The sequence below is a fragment of the Nelumbo nucifera genome, chromosome 6 (assembly GCF_055504915.1).
Source record: "Nelumbo nucifera cultivar China Antique chromosome 6, China Antique-T2T, whole genome shotgun sequence".
NCBI lineage: Eukaryota > Viridiplantae > Streptophyta > Magnoliopsida > Proteales > Nelumbonaceae > Nelumbo > Nelumbo nucifera.
The window spans coordinates 56,622,878-56,631,770 of record NC_142654.1 but is presented as its reverse complement, the minus strand read 5'-3'; the positions used below and the strand labels follow the sequence as shown (position 1 = coordinate 56,631,770).

Sequence of the window (8,893 nt, the reverse complement as noted above, 5' to 3'; positions counted from 1 at the left end):
AAAGTGCTTTCATAAAAGTACTTTCCTAAAAGTGCTTTAATAAAAGTATTTTCATAAGGGTATATTTTGAAAATTTGAAAGAAAATGAAGGACGAAATAGTCAAATACTTATTTAAGTGCTTATTGAGAAAAAAGACTACCAAATGCCCATTATGAAATAAAATAAGCACTTGAAAAAGTTGGGTGCTAAATACAAATAAGTGCTTATTTGAATAAGCACTTGTTTTTAATATAAACACTCCCAAATATGGCCTAAACTGATACTTGTGACAGTCATTGTAAATATTCACACCAGTTTCTTCGTGAAAGGAGTAATGATTTCCAACGGTTGATTTCCCATCGATTTCTGAATTAATTCCTACTGATTTAAGGTTAAACTATTTTAGTACTCTACAGGTGATTTTGGTGAATCCGGCAACTATTTGCATATTTTAAACATATAATCATTGTGATACATTGTCTTCTCAGGTACAGGTAGGGGTGTCAATAATGGACTGGTTTTGTGTTATTCATTCAAATTAAAATCAATTTAAATGGATTGGACGGATGGACCAATAAAACATGTTGAATTGGACCAGTCCAGATCTAATGGTCCAAAGTATTGATTGGATTGGTTTAGACCTGATCCATCCATAATGGATTTATATTGGGTTCAATTGGGTTGAACCAATACCAGATCCATTGATAAAAAATAAGAATACAAGTGTCAATGAACCATGTTTGAATTGAAACCAATCTAAATTAAAACCAATTTGATAAACTGAATATCCAAACATTAAATCAAACTGATCCAAAACGATCCAGACGATTTATTAGATTGGATTGGACCTGATCCATCTGTAATGGACTCATATCAGACAGAATTAAATTAGACCAAATCCAGTCGGATTGACAACTCTAAAAAGCCCAAACAGCCCAGCTTGGGTTTTCTGCCCATTATCGGTTCATACATACACAATTGGCTAACTTGCATGGTATGGACTATGTACTGATCCAAATACTGCCTTTTATATCAGTATGCCGCATAAGGCTTTAATATTTGGATTTTCTATGTTGATTCCAAGCTAGACAAAATAATAAATTGGACCCCAAATCCACCTTTTACAGTCATTCCCAAGGCCAGCCCCGGATACCTGTCCATTATGCTGGCTCTGAGATGGACTAATCCAACCATTCCGCCACTTCTATAGTCCTTATAAGTTTGTTTGATGCAAATGGAAATAAAAAACAACTTTTTTATAGTAAAAAGAAAATTTAAGTTCACATATTTCAACCTAAAAACACTTGAAGTCCAACTTAAGTTGAAACAAACGGAACCTTATTAGTGTGTCAATTAAGTAGATAACTTGTGTTATGAGATAAAAAATTGAATTTAATTATTCATGTTCGTGGCTCATGAAATTCCCTGTGATCATGATTTTAGATGTTATTAGCAGGACCCATGTGATGCATGTGATTTATTAAGCAAAAGCTAAATAATAGAAACACATAAAATTATACAATTGTCTTATATTTTTAATTTTTTAAATAACTAATAATTAGGGTAAAATACAAAAACCTCCGCTGAACATTCTGACAATCATAAAAATCATCCCTATAGTTTCACTTTAGCAAAAACCTCCCGGCTATGTTTCAAAAAATCTGACAAAAACTTCCCTTCGTCAATAATCATGACAAAAAACATTAAACCGATGATCAAATCTTTTCAAATACCTATTTTACCCTTTTACAAATTAAATCCCTTGATCTAAACTAGTCTTGATCAGTTGTGCTACAACTTGGCCTTCTTGAAACTCTCTCTCTCCACTGAGGAACCCAATGGTGATAGCTCGAAGAAAGACAAACAATAGAGATCAGGAAACGAAGAGGGAGAAAGCAAATACTAGAAGGTTTACTGTTCATTATCTTCAACGAATGAAGAAGACTTGAACAGAGGACGCTGCCCCGCCCCACTGTATCAAACCTGAATAGAGAGTGCCGCCAGAGATGACATAGTCGTCGTCCCCTTCCACTTTGTTCTCTTTCTTCCTTCGCCCCCCTCCCCCAGTCTTCTATTTTCTTTTTATTCGACACCTTCCCTATCTTCTACAACTATTATTGATCGGACACCTCTGAGCAGGGGATTCAACTTCAATGTTTGCTTCCTTTCCTTTACCTATCTCTTCTGCTTCCTCATTTCCATAGAGCATGCCATTGAATCGTGCTTGTGAAACCTCCATTAACCTAGAACTCGGTTGTCATCCCCATCATTGAGTTTTGGTATAGTGAAATGGCATGTTGCAAAATCCTTAAACCTTGAGAAAGATCCCTGGTGGGTGTAGAAGGCAATAGGGAAGAAGAATTACCCACTTGCAAATTTTGAAGTGTTGCAAATGTTTCCCTCATAGCAGACATGGCTTCAAGAATCGGGTACATGATGCTAGAGCAACAGGAATTGGTCGGAGCATTTCCTCCCATATAGATGGTGGCTCCCTGAAGTTCTAGATCCATTGAAAATTTGCGACAAATGCTATCAAGGCCCCCATAATAATCACTTGTGGCCTTAAGCAACAGTTCTGAAAATTGTTTCTAATATTTTGCTTCCACTAGAATGCAATCTAGTGAATATGGATGTTGAAGTCGAGCAATGATGCAAAATCTTTATTCTGAACAACATCCTTCAATATAAAAGTAATCCTTTTCTGGTGATTCGCACTTCTTTTCCATTTCACTCACATGCGTTAGATGTGCAATATTAGGGTTGTTCGCGGGTCTGGTCGGGTCGGTTTATTGAGGTTTTTCCAACCGACCCGACCTGGTCGGATTATCTGAATTTGAAACCGAAACTGACCTGGTGTTAAGCAAAACCGGCCTAGTCGGTTTGAGTCGGGTTGGGTCAGTTTGGGTCGATTTTGACTCTAAGTTCAACCATGCTTGACAGAAACTCAACTGCAATATATATGTGGGGACTGTGGCACCACAATATGTGAGGAAGTGAACGCGGGAAAAGCCTTGTTTTTGATAAAGATGATATACCTCTAGTCCACAGTTTGGAGTTTGGAGAGGAGAAGAAGAGCAAAACCCACATATAATAATAATGCCTATTTTAGAGGTATATATGTTATATATCTTTTCAGTAATTAAGTTTTATCTCCAAAACCACCAACCTATCCTTTTGATTATATATTCATTTTGAAGTTTAATTGTCTTAATTGAGATTTGGGTGAATTCTGTAGGGAGACTTCAGGACAGTTAATTACAATCATTAATCTAGCCAATGTAATAGATTTGAAGAGGGACAATTAGTTATGGGGGCTTAATTAATTTAATCTTCATAAAGGGACAATTAGTCAGTTCGGGTTGGGTCAGTTTTGATTTTCTTGTGAAAACCAAAACCGACCTGAACCATCGGTTTATGATGTTTTACAATCCGAAACCAACCGGTGCTGAAGATAACCCGGCCGACTTGGGTTGGGTCGGTCCGGGTTGGTCGGGTTGGGACTTCTTATGAACAGCCCTATGCAATATTCTTGTTGTCCTTTCGACCTTGGAGCTCCACTTACAAATCTGCCAGGGTGAGACCCAAAGCACATGTAGTGTGGGTTTGATTGAAACTCTAAACTGGACCATTTTCTAGTTATGCCCTAGACCTTGGAGACAGATGGGCAAAACTAGAAAGTTACACCTAACCCTAGACTCGATTATGGTATTTGACTAAGTGATGGATTGGGTTGTCTTTGATATGCCAATCAATGAGATCCTTAATGGGGTCAAAACCTGGGTATGTTGGGGTAGTCTGAGAATTCACCTGAGTGGGTGATCACAGTGATAAAATCAGTCCCTTTGTCGGACAAAGTGAATGATCGGGGATAGCACTCTCTCTGATGGAAATCTAAACTACCGATAGTTGATTTCAAACGTGTTTGAAATTTGTTTTGCAAAATATATATATATATATATAATGTTTTTATTAAAAATGGTTTGCAAATGTTTTAATTCGTGGGATCTATCCTGAGTAGAGAGTGTAGCATTGTACCTTACAGCCGAGGGAGAAATCATCTCTTGTCGGGTAGTGTTTGATCATTATGGGCTGAGAGGTTAAGTGTAAGACCACTTAGGGTTTTTACCTGATGGGCTAATCTCACTTAAGTCCATAGTCCTTGGGCCTTCATAAGGTGGCTGGACCCAATGATCATTTAGTGTAAATGTTGGGCTTGCTAAGAGCCTATACTGATGGGCTCAGGGGTTCACTGTGTTCAGTAGTGAATTCGGCCAGGCCTTGTAATAGAGTCTAGGCTGAACCCCTATGGTTTTTGTGGAGATCAATGTTAGGGTCCCATGCCATACAAAGAGAGCCAAGTTAGCCAGCAAATTAAAAGGGAAGTGAGCGTAATAACTTAATGAGCCTAAAGCACATTTCGAATTGGGTTAATTTGATTTATTAAATATGGGCAAATTTGAGATTAGATATAGATATGGATCAACAAGAGGATAAGATAAGTCTTATCCACTTAAGAGTTTAGATCCAAATAAAGATTTAGATAAAAAAACTCTTTCCTGATAGGATTAGGAAACTGATCCAGATAGGTTATAAATAGAGGGTGAATTCCTTCTGTTAAACACTTTTGCAGAATCCAGTTCTTTCCTCTGTTCTTGCCACCCTACCCTGTTCAATCCCCATAGTCTTGGATTGATCAAGATTCGATCTTGATTTTGATTTTGCTAGAAAAATCAGATCTAAAGTTGTGCTCACATCCCCTGTGTGATCTTTGCTGAAGGATTGTTGTTCTTGCTGAAGAAATGCTTTGTTGATCCTGCTTCATCCTAAGCTGTGTCATCTTTAGTGGAGACAAAATTTGGTGACCTCTTTGGGCATGAACACCTACATTGGGAGCTATGTTTGTGGATTCCGTATCAGGTATATCCCTCCCTCCTTTTGGTTTCAGATCTGGTCTGGTTTTTTTCAAAAACGAACCTTAAAAAGTGCAGTTTTTCTAAATCAAGGAATACGATTCCCTAAAAGGAGAAATGAATTTTTTGAAATTTTGCCCAATCACCCTACATGGTTTGACCATCTATATGTGGATCTCCCTTCCCTTCAGTCAAAGCCCCATAATCATCACTTACAGCCTTAAGCATCAGTTCTGAAAATTGATTCTGATATTCTACTTCCACTGGAATGCAATCTAATGAATATGGTTGTTGAAGTCGAGCAATGATGCAATATTTATTCTGAATAACATCCTTCAATATAGTAATAATCCTTGCCAGTGATTCACACTTCTTTTCCATTTCACTCACATGCGTTAGATGTGCAATATTCTTGTTGTCCTTTCGACTTTGGTGCTCCACTTGCAAATCTGCTATTTTTCTTTGTATGGTGGTTAACTCTCTCAAGACCTTTATCAAATCATCACTCTTGTCACCAGTATTGGTAGACAAGCTTTGCATATCTTCTTGGGAAGGAGGAGGAGAAACCGAAAAACCAAGATCAGCTGCAAGAGACAATGCATCAAACATCCCTCCTAGGCGCCTAAGAGGTTTCTTTCCAATCCAAGTCGTATCACTCCCCATTGAGATATCAGCAATAGCAGCCTTCCAAATCAACAGTAGGCCCTCTCTCTTCTTTAGTCTGGGTGTTGGCCTGAATTTACACAATGCACCAGGGGAACTGCAGTCTCGTTTTAGTATCTGACCTCTTTGATTCAGAATTGGTCTGAAGGGATCTATTGTAAGAAAATGGAGTTCCGAGCTTGAGCTTTTCAGAGTTGATGAGCAGAATGTATGTTGGAGCTAACAAGACAGACTGACGTTTCTTCTACTCTTAGTTGGTGTGAATGATGAACGAAGGACTCACAGCAGTGTATGGGATGTGAAAATGAATAAAGAATGGAGAAGAGAGGGAGAAAGAGAGAGAAAGAAAAAGAAATAAAAATCAGTGAAGGGAGGGGTTTCGTTTGCTGTTTCTCTTGCTCTGTTTGAGAGGTTGGGGATGATAGACAGTTGACCTTCCTTCGAGTTCGGCTCTGGTTTCACCAAGAAGGAACGTCATGCTATAGTTAGAATCAATGATGGAGTGATGTGTTGTTGCTCCGAAGAAGTGATCAGAGAGGGAAAACGTCGCCACTGGGATCGAGAGGTTTTTTTCGCTGAGTCACCGCCGCTCCTCTATTTTCATTCGAAGGGGGGAAGATGATGAACAGTCAATTATCTCCCCTCTCTACTTTAGAATTCGCCCCTCGCTCTGTTGCAATAGTTGGGTTTGCGTTCTTCTACTCTGTCAAAAATAATAGAAAATTTAAGATGTTGCTCCAGTTACAAAGTGATTAGATGACGTTTAGGGGTAATTTCATAACTATACACGTTTTCCGTCATGATCATTGACGGAAGGGAGGTTTTTGTCAAAATTTTTTAACATAATGGGGAGGTTTTTACTAAAGTGAAACTATAGGGGAGGTTTTTATGATTGTTAGAAAGTTCAGGGGAGGTTTCTATATTTTACCCTAATAATTATTTATATTTTGGGTTCAACTATGATATGGGAAAGATATGATATCTGAAATTTTTTGACAAATCAATTGGTATCATAAATGTAGTAGCCAATCAGGTGTTATTTATCAAAATTCATGGGTGGATTGTGATTGGTTAAAACTCTTCCAATCAATATTTTTCCTACGTCATAGATTTCCCCTTATATTATATATACTACATTTAATAATTTTTTTAATGAAACTGACCAACCCAGCCAACTCGACTCGAGTTGGTTGGTTTCTATCATTTTCAATTGGCTTTGGTTAAACAATTTCCAAACCTGACTATGTTGGATTAGTTTCACTTTGGCCATTTGTAAATTGACCAAAATCAAATATATATATATATATATATTGTATACCTTTAATGTAAGTTTTTAATACAAAAAAGTGGAAAAGATTCCCTATTTCTTAGTCTAAAATAATTTATATCATAAATTTAATTTTTAATAATTCAATTGTAAATTTTTTAATTTAAATTTAATTTTTAAGTTTAAATCTTTTGAACTAATCGACCAAACCAAAAATTGACCCAAACCAGTACAACCCGAGTTGGCTGATTTTCACTAATGGTTAGTTGGTTTCGAGTGACCAACTCCCCAACCCAATGAGGTCGCTTTGGTTGGCCAAACAACTCACAACTGAACCGAACCAACTCACGAACACTCCTAATTTCAGATAAAATTAATAGTCTAATCTCTAATAAATAACAATAGCTTAATCTCCAATAATTATTGAGAATTTATAGAAACATATATATTAATTATTGAAAATATACATAATTATAGAAAATATATTGGTAAGGAAAATACAATAAAGACCTAATGAAAATAAAAAATACAATAATTACAAAATGAAAATAAATACTAAAAATCTATTAAATTAATCAATAAATAGTGTAATATCAAATAATAGTTGATACAAGTGAAATTTGTTGTTTAGAATATTATTTATTTAATTAAATAATATCATTATTTAAATTTTAAAATATTAATTATTTATTGAATTTAATAGTTTGTAAAATTATAAGTTATATTATTATTACATCATTTCGTTATTAATTTTTAAAATATTAAATTATTATTAATTTTAATATTATGTTATAATTATTTTTCTTGTTTTAAGATTTTTTAAATTTATTACCTAATTTCGTTATTTTAACTATTTAAATCTAGTTATTTTAAATATTTTGTTAGTTAAAATATTTTCTTGTTCAAATATTTAACTTTTTATTTGAAACTTTTTATTTTAAAGTTATTACATAATATAAAATTTTTTGTTATATGATTATTTAGTTATTTTTATTATTTTTTTATTTAAAATATTTAGTTATTGAAATATTAAAATAATATTTTATCTTTTAATGTTACATTTTTATTATTTAAATAACATTTAAATTGAATAATCCAGAAAACCATAATTTATATTGATAGTACATAATTTCATGATAAATTTTGTAAAAATATAAAATTATTAATAATATGAATATTATTAAATTTATTATAAGTATTTTCTGTGTTTTTAATAAATACTTTAAAGTTATTATATAATTTCATTAGAATATTTATATAATTTTTAAAATTTTTAATTCAAAATTTAGATAGAAATAGATAAAATTTGAAGGAGAGGATAAATATGAATTAGAGATAATTTAGGAGAGAAACTCTCTACTAAATTAGATATAATTTAGGAATAAATAGGAATTAGAGATAATTTAGGAGAAAAGCTTTGTACTACAATAGAGATCATTTAGGAGAGAAATAGGAATTAGAGATAATTTAGGAGAAAAGCTTTGTACTACAATAGAGATCATTTAGGAGAGAAATAGGAATTAGAGATAATTTAGGAGAAAGTGGGGGTGGTAGTTTAGGAGAAATTTTAGGAGAAGATACTATTTGGGCAATTGGAATGTGTGGTAGAGAGAGAGAGAGAGAGAATTTTGGTAATTTATTTTATGGGGAAGGAGAGCATCTCATTGGTTGTTTAAAAAATGACAGAGAATAAAAAAATAAAAAAAAGTCAAAAAAATGAGAAAACTTCTAGAGTGTTGTGTTTTAGTGTGTGTGTGTGTGTGTGTATGTGTGTATATGTAACTTATATGCAATGTTTTAAAAGTTAACTCAGAACGAGAACCACTTTGGCCACCAGTTTTCGGGTTAGTCATTTGACTGTCCAGTTTGAATGGACAACTTGCTGCAATTAAAAAAATATATAAGTAAATTAAAAGGGCCAAAAACCATTGTCCAGGTTGAACGGGTTGATAGTTTGACCACCAAGGTAGAGATGTAAATAAGGCTATGCCGCTCGTGGCCCGAGACGACGGCACGCGGTTCGTGCCAAGCATGGCATGATCATGTGGTTGTGCTGGTCCAGGGGTTTTAGGT

General features: G+C 34.5%; 1 pseudogene; it reads right to left on the bottom strand.

The window, feature by feature from the left end:
- Positions 1 to 5,037: 5,037 nt before the first annotated feature.
- On the bottom strand, positions 5,038 to 5,553 carry LOC104602082 (AUGMIN subunit 2 pseudogene; annotated as a pseudogene).
- Positions 5,554 to 8,893: the final 3,340 nt, after the last annotated feature.